Source organism: Ranitomeya imitator, chromosome 2 (genome assembly GCF_032444005.1).
Source record: "Ranitomeya imitator isolate aRanImi1 chromosome 2, aRanImi1.pri, whole genome shotgun sequence".
In the NCBI taxonomy this organism is placed as follows: Eukaryota; Metazoa; Chordata; class Amphibia; order Anura; family Dendrobatidae; genus Ranitomeya; species Ranitomeya imitator.
The window spans coordinates 737,260,678-737,281,544 of record NC_091283.1 but is presented as its reverse complement, the minus strand read 5'-3'; the positions used below and the strand labels follow the sequence as shown (position 1 = coordinate 737,281,544).

Here is a 20,867-nt window from a genome sequence, read left to right as displayed (position 1 = left end):
GTCAATCTGTCATGCAAAAAACCCTATATTTTCCTTAATATATAGGGAAAATATGCAGATTAATAGCGTTGAGAAGCTGCCCAGTGCCCGCAATAAGATTCCCCCTGCTGTGAGGAAATTAACTTTACTCCTTCAGGCAGCATCCAGCTTTCAGTCATAGGGATGTCCCGATGCGGCTACAGTCACCGCTCAGTAAATAAGGAGTGGCAGCTGTAAATGTGCCCTTGGCATTAAGTGATAGTCAACTCTAAGGCTGCCATCACAGTAGCAGTATTTGGTCAGTATTTTACATCAGTATCTGTAAGCCAAAACCAGGAGTGGGTGATAAATGCAGAAGTGGTGCATATGTTTCTGTTTTACTTTTCCTCTATTTGTTCCACTCCTGGTTTTGACTTACAAATACTGATGTAAAATACTGACCAAATACTGCTAGTGTGATGGCAGCCTAAGGCTGGAGTCATACATGCGAGAAACACATCCGTGTTTCGCATGTGAAATCCAAGCTGTGGCGCCGGCACTCCAGAGCGGAGCGTGCGGCTCCATGTGTTGCTATGCGGCCGCACACTCCGCTCTGGAGTGCCGGCGCCACAGCTTGGATTTCACATGCGAAACACGGATGTGTTTCTCGCATGTGTGACTCCGGCCTAATACTGAGACTATTGTCACTTGGTGCCGAGGACGCAGTTAAAGACACCGCTCACTATGCACTGAGCGGTGACTGAAGCCACGCCGGCCAGTCTCTTTCACTGAAAGCTCCAGGCTGCCAGGAGGAATAAAGTTAATTCTTCCTGGCAGCAGTACTCATAGTCCGGGCAATAGACAGCTTCTGAACTCTATGAACCTGCAGATTAACCCCATATCTGCTGGTTAATAGCACTTTTTTAACCCCTTCACCCCTGGAGCTTTTTCCGTTTTTTCGTTTTCGGTTTTCGCTCCCCTCTTCCCAGAGCCATAACTTTTTTATTTTTCTATCAATATGGCCATGTGAGGGCTTATTTTTTGCGGGACGAGTTGTACTTTTGAACGACTTCATTGGTTTTACCATGCCATGTAATAGAAAACGGGAAAAAAATTCCAAGTGTGATGAAATTGCAAAAAAAGTGCAAAATTACACTTGTTTTTTGTTTGGCTTTTTTGCTAGGTTCACCAAATGCTAAAACTGACCTGCCATTATGATTCTCCAAGGTCATTACGAGTTCATAGACACCTAACATGTCTAGGTTATTTTTTATCTAAGTGGTGAAAAAAAAATTCCAAAGTTTGCTAAAAAAAAAAAAAAAAGCGCGATTTTCTGATACCTGTAGCATCTCCAATTTTTGTGATCTGGGGTCAGGTGTGGGCTTATTTTTTGCATGCTGAGCTGTAGTTTTTAATGATACCGTTTTGGTGCAGATACGTTCTTTTGATCGCCCGTTATTGCATTTTAATGCAATGTTGCGGCGACCAAAAAAACATAATTTTGGCGTTTTGATTTTTTTTTCGCTATGCCATTTAGCGATCAGGTTAATCCTTTGATTTTATTGATAGATCGGGCGATTCTGAACACGACGATACCAAATATGTGTATTTTTGATTTTTTTTTATTGTTTTATTTTGATTGGGGCGAAAGGGGGGTGATTTGAACTTTTATATATTTTTTATTTTTTTTATATTTTTAAACACTTTTTTTTAAATTTTGGCATGCTTCAATAGCGTCCATAGGAGGCTAGAAGCATGCACTACACGATCGGCTCTGCTACATAGAGGTGAAGTACAGATCACCTCTATGTAGCAGAAAGGCAGGTGTACTTTGAACGCCGACCACAGGGTGGCGATCAAAGCAAACGGCCATCAACAACCATAGAGGTCTCAAGGAGACCTATGGTTGTTATGGCAATGCACCGCTGACCCCCGATCATGTGACGGGGGTCAGCGGTGCGAGCAATCCCGGCCGTGCGGCCGGGAGCGCTAGTTAAATGCTGCTGTCAGCGCTTGACGGCGGCATTTAACTAGTTAATGGGCGCGAGCGGATCGCGATTCCGCTCGCGCTCATTGCACGCACATGTCAGCTGTACAAAACAGCTGACATGTCGCGGCTTTGAGGTGTGCTCACCGCCAGAGCCCACCTCAAAGCGAGGGATCTACCAGCAGACGTACTATTCCGTCAGCTGGCAGAAAGGGGTTAAAACAGGGGTGTCAAACTGCATTCCTCGAGGGCCGCAAACCATGCGTGTTTTTAAGATTCCTTAGCAATCATTATGTGTGTAGGTGATTAAATTATCACCTGTGCAGTACAAGGAAATCCTGAAAACATGACCTGTTTGCAGCCCTCGATGAATGCAGTTTGAGACCCCTGGGTTGAAGGGACTCTGTCACCTGAATTTGGGGGGCTATGTAAATGTTCTGTTTTTGGTCCGATGGGCAGTGTTTCTTCTTTTTTCCTCCACCCCATCCTTCCCCGCTGTCCGCAATACTTTCCGGAATTGGAGTAGGTGCCCTCCATAGTTCGCGCGTGCGCAATGTAATCTTGTCTCGCACGCGCAGTATGCTTTGCCCATCTGCGGGCAAAGCTGAAAAGCATTACTGCGCATGCGCTGGTGCACTATGTGCCGGATGTATTTCTCTGTGTTCTGGGACATAGTGCAACGACTCATGTGCAGTAATGCTTTTCAGCTTTGCCTGCAGATAGGAAAAGCATACTGTGCGTGCATGAGACAAGATTGCATTGCGCACGCGCGAACTATGGAGGACACCTACTCCAATTCCAGAAAATAATGCAGACAGTGGGGAAGGATGGGGTGGAGGAAAAAAGAAGAAACACTGCCCATCGGACCGGACACAGGACATTTATGTAGCCTGCCAAATTCAGTTGACAGAGTCCCTTTAAGTGACCAGTTCTCTTTAAAGAACAAAGACAAAAGTTTTAATTTTTGTGCAAATTTTGCACATTTATTGTTGCAACATTTCAACATATGTAACATTAACTAAACTAATGATAACTTAGGGCTTTTAAGTTGCAGAATTCTAATTAACCCAGTTGTTGACCAAGTCTTTGAAACTCTATGAAACAGTAATGCTGGCATCCTCACGTTTCCTCCTCCCTCCTCCCAACAGGGACGCAAACACACTTGCAGCGCCCCAGAGACCTGGTCATTGCAGTAATGTCGCTCTGCCACTAAGGGGAGTGATGGTACATCTGATGGCAATAAAGGAGTTCAGCTGATCAAGTATCACAGTCACACACTACATTTCACACTCCGGCCACCAGGGGGAGCAAAATGCACTATTTACTAGGCCACTCCTCACACTGGTAAAACTAGGGGTTGGATAGGAAGTTTGTCAGAAGCTGACTGGGTTTTGTCCAGGCAACATCCCCTGGCAGGGGGTGTTGCGGGGAAGATTCAGAGGGGTCCCTGTCAGGCGTGGGAACCTGGCAGTGACTTAGCGACAAGGACAGATCGTTACAGAGCCGCACCTGCACTACCTTGCGGCGGCATCTAAAGAAAGGTCACGAAGCGAAGTATATTGTGGAGAAGTGAGAAACAAGATCAAAGCACAAAGGAGAACCAGTAGGAGTCGTGCCCCGAGATCGGCAACATCCTACTGAGGCGCGTAGCCGGTGGCCAGAACGCCAAGGAAGTAACTGACTCCAAGCATTACTTCAAACAGAGGCAGGGCAGTTGATTACAGGTTGGCTGTCTAACATACATCACCTAAGAAGACATATGGGGCAAGCGTGGAGAAGGGCATCTCTAGGGTCCCAGAATAGCTCCGAGCCTTCCCGTCAAACGGGTGCGTCCTAGCCATAACAAACTGGGGGACGAAGCAGAATAGAAACAACAGTTGTGAGGACTATCCCGAATGCTCAGCAGGGAAGGACTGCAACACACAGACGCTAGTTGGTAGGCACTGATTTCCACCTGCAAAGGGAACTCTGGATGTGCGTTCGGACCGGCCAGTCTCAGCCAGCCCTGTTAACAGTGCTCTGGATTGAGGATCCTGAAGCCATCAGTAAAGAGGTAAAGAGACTGCAACCCTGTGTCCTCGTTATTAACTGCGCCTCACACCATCGCCACTTACACCACTGGTAAGCCCTGGGGATCTACTTCACCTGTGGGAAGGTATACCATCTAGCTGCCATCACCCCAGCGGACCCTAAGCAGCGTCGGTCACCCTGACCAAACACCACAGGTTGCGTCACAAACACCTAACAACTTTTACCACCTTTTCATTGGGCGCCCCTTAGCAGGGTTATTGCAAGAGAGCTTGGCTGAGTAGATTACACAAGAAGGAAAACACACAGCAAGTCAGCAGGATCTAGGAGCAACATGGCAGATGTGACAACCTACATGGTGAGCTGCAGCATGTGCTACATGTTCACAGATCGACCAGAAGAAGAATCCAATTTCACCTGTCAGAAGTGTAGACTAGTGGCCCTTTTAGAAGAAAAGGTGCGGGGTCTGGAAGAAAGAATAGCAACTTTGAAACTCATCAAAGAGAATGAAGACTTTCTAGACAGAACAGAAGCATCTCTACTGGTCACAGAAGGTGAAAAAAGTGTCAGAGAACCTCCAAAAGCAGATGAGTGGAAGCATGTGACCAAAAGAAGCAAGAAGACCATGGAGAAATCACCAACCACACAACTGAAGAACCGATATCAAATCTTTGTAGAGGATGAAGATGGCACACCTAAGAATGAAGCAATACCAGCAAGCAAAAAAGAAAAGGGCACACAGCAACAAGTGACAGCAAAAAGTACAGCCAAGAAGCAACGAAGAGTGGTGGTGGTGGGAGACTCACTACTGAGAGGCACAGAAGCAGCCATCTGCAGACCGGACATAACTGCAAGAGAAGTATGCTGCCTTCCAGGTGCGATGATCAAGGATGTGACCGATAGGATACCAAAGCTCTTCAGCTCCAAGGACGTCCACCCATTTCTTCTGATACATGTTGGCACCAATGACACGGCAAGGAAGGACCTACCGACAATCTGCAAGGACTTTGAAGAGTTGGGGAAGAAAGTAAAGGAACTGGATGCACAGGTAGTTTTTTCTTCTATCCTTCCAGTAGACGGGCATGGCACCAGGAGATGGAACAGGATCCTTGATGCAAACAACTGGCTAAGACGATGGTGCAGACAACAAGGATTTGGATTCCTGGACCACGGTGTGAATTACTGGTATGATGGACTCCTCGCCAGAGACGGACTACACCTCAACAAACCTGGGAAACACACATTCGCCAGAAGACTCGCTACACTCATCAGGAGGGCGTTAAACTAGAAGAAGAGGGGACGGGAAGAAAAACATTAGACTCGAACAAAGACGACCCAGGAAAACATACTCTGAAGGGAGGTAAGAACATTTCTAAAACAATCCACAGTGAGGAGATTGGAACAAAACAAAATCCTCTAAACTGCATGCTCGCAAACGCCAGAAGCCTGACAAACAAGATGGAAGAACTAGAAGCAGAAATATCTACAGGTAACTTTGACATAGTGGGAATAACCGAGACATGGTTAGATGAAAGCTATGACTGGGCAGTTAACTTACAGGGTTACAGTCTGTTTAGAAAGGATCGTAAAAATCGGAGAGGAGGAGGGGTTTGTCTCTATGTAAAGTCTTGTCTAAAGTCCACTTTAAGGGAGGATATTAGCGAAGGGAATGAGGATGTCGAGTCCATATGGGTTGAAATTCATGGAGGGAAAAATGGTAACAAAATTCTCATTGGGGTCTGTTACAAACCCCCAAATATAACAGAAAGCATGGAAAGTCTACTTCTAAAGCAGATAGATGAAGCTGCAACCCATAATGAGATCCTGGTTATGGGGGACTTTAACTACCCGGATATTAACTGGGAAACAGAAACCTGTGAAACCCATAAAGGCAACAGGTTTCTGCTAATAACCAAGAAAAATTATCTTTCACAATTGGTGCAGAATCCAACCAGAGGAGCAGCACTTTTAGACCTAATACTATCTAATAGACCTGACAGAATAACAAATCTGCAGGTGGTCGGGCATTTAGGAAATAGCGACCACAATATTGTGCAGTTTCACCTGTCTTTCACTAGGGGGACTTGTCAGGGAGTCACAAAAATATTGAACTTTAGGAAGGCAAAGTTTGAACAGCTTAGAGATGCCCTTAATCTGGTAGACTGGGACAATATCCTCAGAAATAAGAATACAGATAATAAATGGGAAATGTTTAAGAACATCCTAAATAGGCAGTGTAAGCGGTTTATACCTTGTGGGAATAAAAGGACTAGAAATAGGAAAAACCCAATGTGGCTAAACAAAGAAGTAAGACAGGCAATTAACAGTAAAAAGAAAGCATTTGCACTACTAAAGCAGGATGGCACCATTGAAGCTCTAAAAAACTATAGGGAGAAAAATACTTTATCTAAAAAACTAATTAAAGCTGCCAAAAAGGAAACAGAGAAGCACATTGCTAAGGAGAGTAAAACTAATCCCAAACTGTTCTTCAACTATATCAATAGTAAAAGAATAAAAACTGAAAATGTAGGCCCCTTAAAAAATAGTGAGGAAAGAATGGTTGTAGATGACGAGGAAAAAGCTAACATATTAAACACCTTCTTCTCCACGGTATTCACGGTGGAAAATGAAATGCTAGGTGAAATCCCAAGAAACAATGAAAACCCTATATTAAGGGTCACCAATCTAACCCAAGAAGAGGTGCGAAACCGGCTAAATAAGATTAAAATAGATAAATCTCCGGGTCCGGATGGCATACACCCACGAGTACTAAGAGAACTAAGTAATGTAATAGATAAACCATTATTTCTTATTTTTAGTGACTCTATAGCGACAGGGTCTGTTCCGCAGGACTGGCGCATAGCAAATGTGGTGCCAATATTCAAAAAGGGCTCTAAAAGTGAACCTGGAAATTATAGGCCAATAAGTCTAACCTCTATTGTTGGTAAAATATTTGAAGGGTTTCTGAGGGATGTTATTCTGGATTATCTCAATGAGAATAACTGTTTAACTCCATATCAGCATGGGTTTATGAGAAATCGCTCCTGTCAAACCAATCTAATCAGTTTTTATGAAGAGGTAAGCTATAGGCTGGACCACGGTGAGTCATTGGACGTGGTATATCTCGATTTTTCCAAAGCGTTTGATACCGTGCCGCACAAGAGGTTGGTACACAAAATGAGAATGCTTGGTCTGGGGGAAAATGTGTGTAAATGGGTTAGTAACTGGCTTAGTGATAGAAAGCAGAGGGTGGTTATAAATGGTATAGTCTCTAACTGGATCGCTGTGACCAGTGGGGTACCGCAGGGGTCAGTATTGGGACCTGTTCTCTTCAACATATTCATTAATGATCTGGTAGAAGGTTTACACAGTAAAATATCGATATTTGCAGATGATACAAAACTATGTAAAGCAGTTAATACAAGAGAAGATAGTATTCTGCTACAGATGGATCTGGATAAGTTGGAAACTTGGGCTGAAAGGTGGCAGATGAGGTTTAACAATGATAAATGTAAGGTTATACACATGGGAAGAGGGAATCAATATCACCATTACACACTGAACGGGAAACCACTGGATAAATCTGACAGGGAGAAGGACTTGGGGATCCTAGTTAATGATAAACTTACCTGGAGCAGCCAGTGCCAGGCAGCAGCTGCCAAGGCAAACAGGATCATGGGGTGCATTAAAAGAGGTCTGGATACACATGATGAGAGCATTATACTGCCTCTGTACAAATCCCTAGTTAGACCGCACATGGAGTACTGTGTCCAGTTTTGGGCACCGGTGCTCAGGAAGGATATAATGGAACTAGAGAGAGTACAAAGGAGGGCAACAAAATTAATAAAGGGGATGGGAGAACTACAATACCCAGATAGATTAGCGAAATTAGGATTATTTAGTCTAGAAAAAAGACGACTGAGGGGCGATCTAATAACCATGTATAAGTATATAAGGGGACAATACAAATATCTCGCTGAGGATCTGTTTATACCAAGGAAGGTGACGGGCACAAGGGGGCATTCTTTGCGTCTGGAGGAGAGAAGGTTTTTCCACCAACATAGAAGAGGATTCTTTACTGTTAGGGCAGTGAGAATCTGGAATTGCTTGCCTGAGGAGGTGGTGATGGCGAACTCAGTCGAGGGGTTCAAGAGAGGCCTGGATGTCTTCCTGGAGCAGAACAATATTGTATCATACAATTATTAGGTTCTGTAGAAGGACGTAGATCTGGGTATTTATTATGATGGAATATAGGCTGAACTGGATGGACAAATGTCTTTTTTCGGCCTTACTAACTATGACTACTATGACTATGAGGGTCACGGACTGGGTCCAGCCACCGTGACAATCCTAGGACTGAGACAGAGAGGACTGGTACCGAGAGAACCTGTGGCCCTGTGTCTGGGGGCGCTCCACACTCACTGCCCTGGCTGCTCAGCAATGTCTCCGCTCCCTCCGCAGGCTTTCTTTATGGAGGTGCCTGTACAATGCCCTCTTTAGTGTTAGTTTTAGTTTGTCCCTGTTAGTTAGTTGTCAGGTCCCTGAAACTATTCCTGAACCGTTCCCTGAACCTATGCTGTTAGAATTTAAACCCATTGCTTAATCTTCATTACCTGATTCTGATGCTGCTCTGTTGGTACATGTGCCTGAAAGCACTCCGGCAATACCTGAGCCTGAAACCGCAGGCAGGCAGTACCTGAAACTGCTCCAACAATATCTGAGTCTGAAACATCTCCATGTACCTGAAACTGCTTTAGTGATACCTGAGCCCGGCACTGCTCCAGCATTACCTGAGCTTGGCACCACTACGGCAGTACCTGAGCCTGACACCGCTCCGATGGTACCCAAACCTGAAACTGCATCGGCAGTACTCAAACCAGTACCAGTGTCTGTTCTGTCAAGTGTTCTAGGCTCCACACTTTCTGAAACTGCATCAGTGTCTGTTCTGTCAAGTGTTCCTGGCTCTAAACTGCCAGAACCTGTATCCAAATTCTGTCTTTCTAGTGACTCCAAGTTCATGTCTGTGACTACTATCCTTACCCTTAGGGTCAGCTGCCTCAGTACCAGGGATTTCCCTTTGAGTGGTACATAGTGTGACGCCCTAGGGTCCTGGTCGTCACAGTGGTATTGCTTTCTTTCCGGTGAGAGTGATGCTACGTTTGGAGGCAAAAAAGGATAACTGCATCCAGGTATCACAAACATGCAACACATTTCACACTCCAGGCCACCAGGGGGAGCTTCTGCTCCTATTTATTAGGTCACTCCCCACAGATATATAACTGGTAGTGTGTAGGGAAAGTTAGTCAGTTCCGGACGCAGTCAGTTCCTGACAGAGCTCCAGGCAGGAGTTCTGTTAGTAAGTTCCAGACCAGAGTCTGAGGAGGACAGAAGGTTAACGGAGCTGTGCATGCCCTCAGAGCTGCAGCTCCCAGAAAGAGACATTGAAAGGCAGCATTGTATTGCAGTGAGCATGAAGGAAGTTGAAGCAAAGGAGAGGATACCAGAAGGGGACCAGCCCCGCTCAGGCTGCCTCCTTCTGAGGCGCAAAATCCTGGTAGCTAGAACACCAAGGGAGTAAGGACCTCTACGCCTTATTTCAGAGACCAGCAGGACAGCTAATTGCATTTTACCTGTCTGCACCTACACCCAGGAGGCACGGTGACAGCTACAGAGCCGGGTTATCTAAGAGACCCTATAAACAGGCTCAAGTCACCAGTCATATGGGTTTTGTCCTATCCTATATGGGGACAGAGAGAGTGAAACACCACATCTGTGAGGCCCTTATGTGAAGCCATAGGCAGTAAGGGACTACACAACTGCAGAGCAAGGGAAGGCTACTGAATTCCACCTGGACAAGGGAACTCTGGACTTGCCTCCAAACTGGCCGCACTCTGCCTGCCCTGTGATCTGGTGCCCTGGACTGTGGATGCTGAAGTCTTCAGTAAAGGTAAAGAGACTGCAACCTTGTGTCTTAGTTTTTCTCTGCGCCACTCACCATTCACCATCTACACACCGGGAAGCCCTGGGGATACACTTCACCTGTGGGAAGTTATACCATCTAGCTGCCATAACATTACCCCAGCGGACCCCCTAAAGCAGCATCGGTCACCCTGACTGAATACCACGGGTGGCGTCATGAACATAAACTCTATCCCTTTAAAGACCTTTCCCTTTTACACGGACATCCCTGGGCCATGGACCGGGTCAGCCACCGTGACATCCCCCTGTGAACTGCAGGACCCTGTACCGAGTACCCCACTGCCCTGACGGGGCGATCCACATAGCGGTCACTTGCAGGTTAAGACTAACTCCACTATCAGTAGCTCTAGCAAAAACCAGATGGCCACTTAGCAATGCCATTCCAAGGTTAAGCCTGAACCGTGGCACAGTGTGCTGATGATTCACGTGCGTGACACTGTAAGATGCATGAAAAGTAGATATGGGTTGTCACTGCATTATAACTTTTCATCACCTTATAGACCAAGTTCCCAACTGCTTCCCAGGTGAAATCACCTGAAAAAGATGCTGTGTAACCATTAGTGATGAGCGAATATACTCGTTACTCGAAATTTCCTGAGCACGCTCGGGTGTCCTCCGAGTTTTTTTAGTGCTCGGAGATTTAGTTTTGAATGATTTACATCTGATAGCCTGCATAAGTACATGTGGGGGTTGCCTGGTTGCTAGGGAACCACCACATGAACTTATGCTAGCTAACAGATGTAAATCATTCAGCTGCGGCAAGAAAAACTAAATCTCTGAGCACTAAAAAATACTCCGAGGTCACCCGAGCGTGCTCGGGAAACCTCGAGTAACGAGTATATTTGCTCATCACTAGTAACCATACCTTTATGACAAATATAACACTAGTTTGGGTTACAGTGATCAGCATGAAATAAATACAAAGAAAGTTAATGAACTCTGCTATATCAGACTTTGCAATATAGTCTTCCTAGTGCAACAACACTCGTGTCGTGTACTGATTGTAATGCAGTGCAAATGTCGTTTCTAAGTTGAGGTCACTGTGACATTACCAAGGCTATGTTTGTGATAAAGGGCATGAAAGACGTTGATTATAGTCTTAAGAGACCACAGAGTGTTACACATGCAGTTTAAGAGCAATTTGAGTGTTTTCAGTATTGAAATTTAGTGTGAATCAACCTGCTGCAAATAAAATTTTGGGGAAAATTGTGATGGTCCTGACGAATTTGAATTTCAAAAGATTTGATCATCTCTATCTGCCAGCAAATAGGCATAGCAATGGTGGAAATCATTTAAAGCTTGTCTCCACCACTGCAAGAAAACTTCCTTAATGAATTCTGTCCTGTATTCTCCCAGTTTGTTATATTCTCTAGCTTTGTTTTCAAAATCTAATCCATATTATGACAGGATTGTATGGACAGGACACTACATTGATGATTTGATTTTTATTGTCAAAAAAGAAATGCAGAAGATCATCAAGTGTTTTTTGAATTTTTGAATTGCAATGATCGGAATTTGCAGCATGTTTCAGAATACCAGGATCAAAGTTCCCCTTTTCTAGATGTATTTGTTGAAGGACAAGTGGAAAGTGGTAAAATCTATAGCAGATTATACCGTAAGCCTACTATGGGTAATGGAGTTTTGCATGCGTCCAGTGCACACCCTGTTCACACAATAAAGAATCTGCGCATAGGAGAATTTTTTTAAGCCGAGGCGTGCTTGTTCTAATGATGTTGAATTAATTCAGGAGTGCAAAGTAATTGCAAGGAGATTCAAGCAGCGAGGTTATTCACAGGCTTTTGTGAACAGGGCCAATATAGCATGCAGCAGAAACAGAGAACAATGTTTAATGGATCGCAGTATACGTGATTCCCAATCACAAGTAGTTTTTTCTACACCATTTTCAATTAAATATCCACAAATAGTTAACATAATAAAAGGGCATCTTCCAGTTTTGAGGCAAGATAAGAAAACTAACACTATTTTAGATAATGGAGTGAGATTTGTAGCCAAGAAATCCAAGACTTTAGCCAACATGTCGTCACCCAGTTTATATGTGGGACCAAATAATTCAGAAAGAAGAGCGTATTCCTGGTTAGGAAGCATGGGTTACTACAAATGGGGCATGAGTAGATGTGGATTGCTTCAATATATGCAAAAAACCACCAAATTTAGAGCAAAAGATGCGCAGAATGATTATACCATCACATGTTTAGCTAATTGTAATTCCAGATCTGTAATATATTTGGTTTCTTGTCGGGCATGTAATGTGCAATATGTGGGATCGACCACACATAAATTAAAGCAGAGAATTAAAGAACATGTATCAGGAGCCGCTACAGGTAATAGCAATGATAAACGCTCTTTGTCAGGAGTGTCCAGACTCTTCAAGGAGGTTCATGCTGGTGACATGACTTCCATGAGAGTAACTGCAATCATACAAGTAAAGAGGGCAGTCAGAGGAGGTGATACAATATCTACTCTACGAGCCAGAGGGGTAGCTTGGATCTTAAAATTAGATACTTGTTTCCCCAAAGGAATGAATTATAAACCAGATCTGATGTATTTTTATTAAGTGTTGTTCTCATGTATAAATATAATAATGATATGTGGCTTATCTATATATATGGGAGTATTTATATGTATTTAAGTGTATTTACATATATTGGAGAAAGGTATTCTTGTATTCTTACAATTTGTATTTGCAATATTGTGCATAGACTTAGTGGCTATAACATTTGTATAACACTCAGGTTGGGCAGGGTGTGTGTCTTTGTCCAATGGGTGTTTGGTATATGATTAATTGACATGTATCGTGATTCGTTGTAGCCTCTTGTTATGTGCCTTTGTATATTGTGTTGTGTTTTTATTATGCTTTGACTAAGGGCATTATTGCCTGAAACGCGTCAGCTTGTTTTTATGATGCACTAATAAATGACAAGACTTTTATTCTATTTTCATCTCCTCCATCCAATATTTGCATCAGCTGGACAAGTGAGTGATTTGCATTTTTACCTGGGAGTCGGCCGACAGGAACTTGGTGGTGATCCATGCACTGCACATGTCTGAATTGGATTCTAAAACGTCTGGTTGGGTGAGCTGATGAAATCCTAGTATTTGTAAATGTGCAGAGCGGTGACATAAGTAATGTCGGTAAGGTTATCGCAGTTCATTGGCTGTGAATTGCGATAAACTTACTGATGTCAGCACTTGTCACAGCAGCCGGATTCACATGCTACTCCCAGTGTGTGACGGCAGAAATGCTGAGCAGTCACAATACTGGTGTCACTGCTCAACACAGCCTCCAGATGTACAGTGTCGGGGATTTACAATTTACAGCGGACCCTTTTATTTTTTTTAATGGTATTAAATGGTCAAAGAGGTTCAGGGACTGCTTTTTACAGTTAAAGGACTTCTCTCTCTGTGTTTGTATATTTCTTTAGACTATGGGGTTAGAAATGTTAAGAAATGCCTAATAAGGTAGAAATGCCATTATTAACCCCTGTGCTTGATGTCAGTAGACATTACACCAAAACCATTACCCTCATTGCCAACACATAATAATCTTTATTTTTATATGGCGCTAACATATTCCGCAGCGCTTTACAGTTTTGCACACATTATCATCACTGTCCCCGATGGGGCTCACAATCTAGAATCCCTATAAGTATGTCTTTGGAATGTGGGAGGAAACCAGAGTGCCCAGAGGAAACCCACACAAACACGGAGAGAACACACAAACTCTTTGCAGATGTTGTCCTGGGTGGGATTGGAACCCAGGTCTCCAGCGCTGCAAGGCTGCAGTGCTAACCACTGCGCCACCATGCTGCCCAATTCACAATCAAGGAGAGCTGAGCCTAAGGGCAAAAATTGGCGCCCATAATGCATACTATCTTTTCTTACATCTCCTTAAGTCAAGAATTTAAGCCTATGGGTCAAGCCTGGAAGATGACATGTTGTCATGTGAATATCTTTCATTACATATCTAAATAACAGTTTTTCAGTCTTTCCTTTATTTAGAGCTGCCTATACTGGTGGGTGCATGTCTCAAGAATGGTTTTCCTTTAAAAGAGAATTACAGACCAATATAATCTTAGACCAATGTAATTCAGTTAACTTTCCTGAACAGAGCTACAGATATAGTAACACACAAAGTTTTTTTATAGTATTATTTTATCACTTTTCACTATATGAATATTGGTTTCAACACTGAGATGAGATACAAAATCTTTCTGATTTCAATACACACAAGATGACACAGTTACTTAACAATGCAAAATGTTCCGACACAACAAAACAGCTCCCTGATCTCTGTAAAGAGGCCATGTCCAAGACCATGTGACTTAAAGGGAATCTGTCAGCAGGTTTTTTCTACCAGATCTGAGAGCAGCCTCACGTAGGCAAAGAGTAGGTGATTCCAACAATGTATCACTTTGTTTACTGGGTGCAGCCATTCTCACATGATTAGAGCCTTTAGATTTAGCATGAAGCAGAGCTGATAAAGCTAACCCCGCCCATATCAGGCTCTCAGTGCACAAAGTCCATGAACAGTGAGGTCCCTATCACAGGAGGAGGAGGTGTGTCAGGCCAGGGCAATAACAATCTACTGGTGCTAAAACAATCTGTAAAGGAGCAAGAAAACATCAAGGTGAAGTAATCTGTTCTCTTTGTTCAATCAATCCCTGGTTGTTATCCTAAGATTAAATCAAAACCACGAGTGTGATACATTGCTTATTTACTCATGATAATAGGATGGCGGTAACATACAATGGGGATATCCATTCCAATCTCTCATCAAACTTTGCTTCATACTTACTAACACATTTAATTGTAATTACTTATCATCCAATCATGATTACATTGTGATGCATTAATTACTCGATAATATATAACACTTCAACACGTTTCCTGCAAAAATCCTAAATGACAAAGAGGAAGTAGAAATGTATAAGGCTTTTTTTTTTCTTTTTAACACCCTGAAGAGAGTTCAAGCAAATTGAAAGCAAAACATTCAGAAAGTAATAATGAAATCCCTCTTGTCCATATTCTGAGAATGGAAAAGGGAGATCAAAGGCTCATGGTGAGACGGTGCTCTAGACAGCATATTAAAGAGTCATTTCTTTTCTACTGCTCAATTACTAAAGACAACTTGATTTCTCAGGCTGACACAGATGCACATGCTCATGAAAGAAGCAACCGTCAGCGTTATTCTTAGGCCACTTTCACACAGCAGTATTTTGGTCAGTATTTAGCATATTAATATGACCTATCCAGCAATGAATCCTCCTTCAATGAGATTTGTAACAGAAGGAGCAGCACTTATTTTATGCTTTGGACACACTCCTAGTTTGGCCTTAAAAATACTGATGCAAAACACTGCCATGGAGAATTCTGGGTTGTAAGAGTTTTTACCAATTTTGACCCATCAGGGTAGTTATTAACTGCTAAATTGTTGAGTGTTTAACGTCTGGTTGGTTTCCTTGCCAAAAGAGGAGTCCTGCATCTTCTGTGTGAATGCAGTGCTGGTCAAGCATGTGCGCTAATGGTCAATTAATTTTCTATGAAACTTCCTGTTGTCTTCTGAAAATTGGTTGGGGATCCAGCAGTCTAGTGGAAAGGTTAAAGAAGAAAAGAGAGCAGCATCCACATCAGGTGAAGAAAATATCCAAAAGGTGCTTTATTCTGCCATAAAGAGTTACAACGTTTCGGCCAAGGTGGCCTTTGTCAAGTATACAAAGTATCAAAAGTGGCCACACCTTCCTGCGGGATGATGTGGATTGGACGGTGGTGCATTGTGCGCCTTTTTTCTAAAGCACAGCGATTGGAGAATAAAGGGGATGAGCTCCAGGATGATCCAGTGATTGGGTGAATCGGTGCCATGACAACGGAATAACATAAACAGTCACTGGGCTGTGTATATATACTATACTCCGATCTGCGATTCTCTATGTTAGTTATTGTGTATATTACTGATGAGGATATGTTATTGTTCTTATGATTATGTGATGTTAGTTATTTGCGCACATATTCTTATTTTTATGTATATTGAATAAAGGCCGCCCCTCGATGGTGATTGGTGCCCATGTGGGCTCCACACTATTTAAGATGGCCACTTTTGATACTTTGTATACTTGACAAAGGCCACCTTGGCCGAAACGTTGTAACTCTTTATGGCAGAATAAAGCACATTTTGGATATTTTCTTCACCTGATGTGGATGCTGCTCTCTTTTCTTCTTTGATGCTTTCCTGGTCTAATTGGATCCTTGGACCTTGGAGCGTGCATCTTTCAAGCTGAGTGCTGACGGTTGAATTTACTAGTGGAAAGGTTAATTCACTCTTGTAATAACTCTTTAAAACCAGAACACATTTTTAAGCAATAGTTTTCTACTGAATATAACATGCTCCTAGCCACACTACTATGCTTTTGTGTCCAGCAAAAAAAAGATAAACTCTCTGAACGGAGGACAAATTCGGTTATAGTATTAAGTTTACTTTCATGCTATAGGTTAAAAAATGCTTAATGAAAACAAAACTTTGAAAGTTGTTTTTGCACCCAGTGAGATATTAATTAGAATCTTATTTTCCAAAGAACAGTATCAATATATATATATTGAGTTGTGAAAGTATCAACCCCTCCCCCTTCCTTGGCTTTTACCTATTTTGTTACATTATAACCTGGATTTAACAATTTTGTAATCCAATGACCCAAATTATACTGCTATAACAACACTCAAGTGGGAAATGTGTAAATGTTTTAGAGTGACCTAGCCCCTCTAAATTGAATGAGCTGGAGCAGTTTTACCTTGTGGAAGGGGAAAAAATCCCAATGGCAAGATGTAGAAAGCTCATAGAGACTTGCAGCTGTTATTGTTGCAAAAAGAGGCTCTACAAAGTACTAACTTTAGGGGGGGGGGGTGAATAGTTATGCTCACAGAATTTTCAGTTATTTTGTCCTATTTGTTGGTTGCTTCAGAAAAAAAAGAAAACTACAGTTCACAATTGTAGGCATGTTCTTTCCATGAACTGATGCAAACCCTCAGAAAAAAACAATGAAATTCCAGGTTGTCTGGTAGAAAAACAGGAAATATACCAAGGGGATGGGGCGAATACTTTTGCAAGTTACTGCATATTTTTATACGGTGCATACATTAATATGCACACACCTCAGCATGGAAACTACAACACGAAGTAAAAAAAGTCATGCAATTAAGATAATCAAAGAATTGATAGACACGTGATTTGCAAATAATGAAAAAGTGGATGCAGAATTTCTAAAACATTTCTAAAACATGTTGATTTATTCGGTATCAAGCGTGAACGCCACGTGCAGAAGTATACACACTTACATGCCTTGGATGTTATCAATGAGGTTATTTATGGTTGTCTGAGGAATATTTTACCACGCTGAATGCACTTGGACACGCAACTCACCAAGATCCACTGCTGGAAGCTCCCTTTGCAATTGCTGACCAATAATAACCAATGTAGTCTACAAGAGACAAGTCCAAGGATGCTGTTTGCCATAGTAGCATGTTTAGGTAATGCAAGCTGCTACAATAGCAAAAGCTACATGCAGCCTGGTGTAGTAATGTTGAAAAATGGCTCCTGGGACACTTTGGAAAAAAGGCTGTATCACTCATTCCAATATCAAATCAATGTAACGCTGAGCTGTTAGTGTGCCCGGAATGAACACTAAAGGGTTCCGGGTACTATATACTATACCACCCTACATCATATTCTCAGAAATAGGATCAGTGTGACATTCTCTTCTTTGTGTTTCTCACGTGGTCTCTAAACTAATCTCCAACTATCATTGTGTCCAGGACAAAAGCGGAACTTCCAGTAGCCATTTATCAATATGATAACACATGGTCGCACGTTTTTTCTTTCTACTCTGAGCAGCCTGCTTGGAGTAATGTGCTACCGTGGCATAGAGCATCTACAGACTTGTCTTTTTATCCTGTCATTTTCTTAATTCCAATACTTTTATTTTTTGTTCTTGTAATTTCAATATGATGAAGTGAATATTCTTTTAGCATTAATTAAAGAAAGATTAAGTTAATTTTAAAAGACATTTTCTGCCCTGCACCATTTTTTGGTTGGTAAATAATTATCTTCTAGATGTAATTTAGGTACTATACCCTAAGGCAGTGGATCCCAACTTTTTACCTTGAAAGCAAATTCAACTCTGAGAGATGGTCGCCATCCACATCCAGTGTACTCTAAGTAGTGATATCCAAAGCCCACTCCACCCTCCACAATAATGACACCTAAGCCCCCATACCTGTATAATAAGAGCCAAAATAGCCCCTTAGAAATCATCACACTAAGACAGTAAATGTACATCGGGGTTACCACCTTACCCCATTTGGTATTCTCACATCAAGAACTCCCACCACACTATTGCATTCAACGTCAACACTTTAACTGGCAATATCATCATTTAGCTAGTGTACCACACGTAATTTATCTCTCCAACCCTTAAGCCAGCATATGTGCCTTCATATCTGCTCTTCCATTAGAGGCTAATCACAAAAGTAACCATGTGGAGACCTGCTTTTCTGACATGTGGTGCTAAAGCAACAAGCTGACACAGAATTGCAAGTCACACTTTATGGGCCTCCGACCTACATGTGACTTCCGAGCCACAGGATGGTGGCCCTTGCCCTAAGGAATTTATTAATGATTTTGTTTTCTATAGCAATAAGGAAATGTAGAAGAAAAACAATGAGAGTCCATATCCACCAGATGGTGTGTTAGTGAAGTGAACCTATCAGCAACAACAGCACATCCAACTATGTAAAGGAGTTGCACAGATTTTACAAAAGTGTTATAATAGAAAAGTACTAAAGAAAACTATTTAGAAAACTTCCAGCCTTTTCTTATAGGGGTCAGTCTAGACTGATAAGCACTCTGGAGGACGAAAACAATATAACACTGAGTACACAGCTGTACATAGTCTGTATGTAGTCACTGTCTCTACTTGTCCCTTCAATAATAGAACAGACAATGCTGTTAGGATGAAGAACCTTTTAAATAATTTGACTATTAACTTTTAACTACACAAATCATTCACTTGATGTATTTCAATTTTGGAATATAGCAAGGTAAACCTAGCAAAGGGAATTCTGTAGCTATTCCAGAAAATGATTCCTAAAGATGATATTTCTATCATGTAAGCTCATGGTGAGAAATGTATTTACTGGAGGATAATGAGATGTCCCACCAGCAGAGGATCGTACAGCAAGATAGCACACAGCGACAGTCTGTTTAGGGAACTCACTTGTGTGATCCATGCTGAACAAACCAGAAATGGCTGCAATTAAATTGGCACAAACAGCTCAATGATTAGAACCTGGCCCGCTGGGTCAATGATGAGATCTGTACAGCTGCCCTGTGCCAGTTACTTCTACTCCTATTTAAAATAAAACTACAGTTTCAACATTTTCAACATAGCAATTTTTGTGGTAAAATTCATAGTTTTGATAATTCTCATTCATAAAGTGAAAATAACAAGAAATTTAAAACCTACATAGACATAACATTTATAGACCGACAGGTGAAATTAATAACATTGATTTTCTCACTACGATGGCACCAACTTTCTTTTGGGAAATCTTGACTTTCATCATAATGTCACTTTATCATGTACTATCTATTTAAATATATTTAATGTATGTCCCTCCATTACAAAGCAATATTTCTTAGTAGCAGCTGCCCCTTGTGTAAGGCTATATTCAACCATCAAGGTGAAATGTCCATGTGATGCCCGATTTTTGATCGGACAGCATAGGGACCAATAGGGCTCCATGGGTCTATTCATATCCATTAAAATCATGAATCTGTGTCAGATCCGTGAAACTTAAAGGGAACCTGTCATGTGAAAAACTATTAACTTGCAGATATGAGGTTAATGCTCAGGTTAATAGCATTCTGAATCCACCCACCCACTGCTAAAAGAAATTAACTTTATTCCTCCTGGCAAGCTAGGGCTTTCAGTCATAGAGGAGTGGCCGGCTAAGCTTCAGTCACTAATCAGTACATAGTGAGCAGCGGCTGTAACCGCATCCCCAGCGCTGACTGACAGGTGGCTCGAGTGCTCTAATACTGAAAGCCTGCCTGAGGAATAAAGTTAAGTTCCCTCCATCACCGGGGCTCTCTGTGCGTGCTCCGGGCAGGTTCAGAACGCTATTAACCGACACATTAACCCAATATCTGCAGGATAGTAGCGTTTTTTAACAGGACAGGTTCCCTTTTATACATGTTCTATTCTGATCCAATGTTGAGAATGAGAATATGACATACTCAAGGGATCTATGTGATGGCCGATAATCAAACATCACACCAACACTGTACAAGGATGTGTGAACATAGCCTAAGAAAATGTGCTCTTCTACACTAAAGAAATTGTTAGGAATGGATAACAGAACACAACACACATCTTTATTTATCTTTTCATGTTTTAATGTGTATTAGGTGGTCATTGTTGTATATTGTATATTTAAGGGCAGTTATGCCAGAACCGCGTAAGAATCACTCAGTATTTTTTAATCATGGATATCCCTGTTTTTAACGGATGAAGTAAACAAAAGTTTTATTCAAGTACCAATCCTTTTTCCTGTTTTTGCTCAACAATTACTATAGTTATAAGTTTTGACTTTGCCCCTGAGTTATTAAGATCTCAATGTGCTCGATCATCTGTCAGATGTCCTGAAGAAACAAATCTGGTCATGCAAGTCCCACAAATTACATAAATTAGAGAATCTGCAGTTAGCAACTTTGCGTCAAGTAAAGAAAAGACAGCTATATAGGTGTTGTGTGGAAATCACCATGCTTCAACGAATCTGAGGTTCTTTAATGGCTGAAGGTTAAGTGACATCTACACAGATTTTAAAGTTTTGATTGTTATACAGC

At 42.0% G+C, this 20,867-nt stretch overlaps 1 protein-coding gene across 1 annotated transcript in view; it reads right to left on the bottom strand.

Moving 5' to 3' along the window:
- Window positions 1–20,867, bottom strand: part of CDH23 (cadherin related 23) — a 1,839,731-nt gene that overhangs the window by 1,261,936 nt on the left and 556,928 nt on the right. The gene's annotated exons all lie outside the window — the stretch shown is intronic.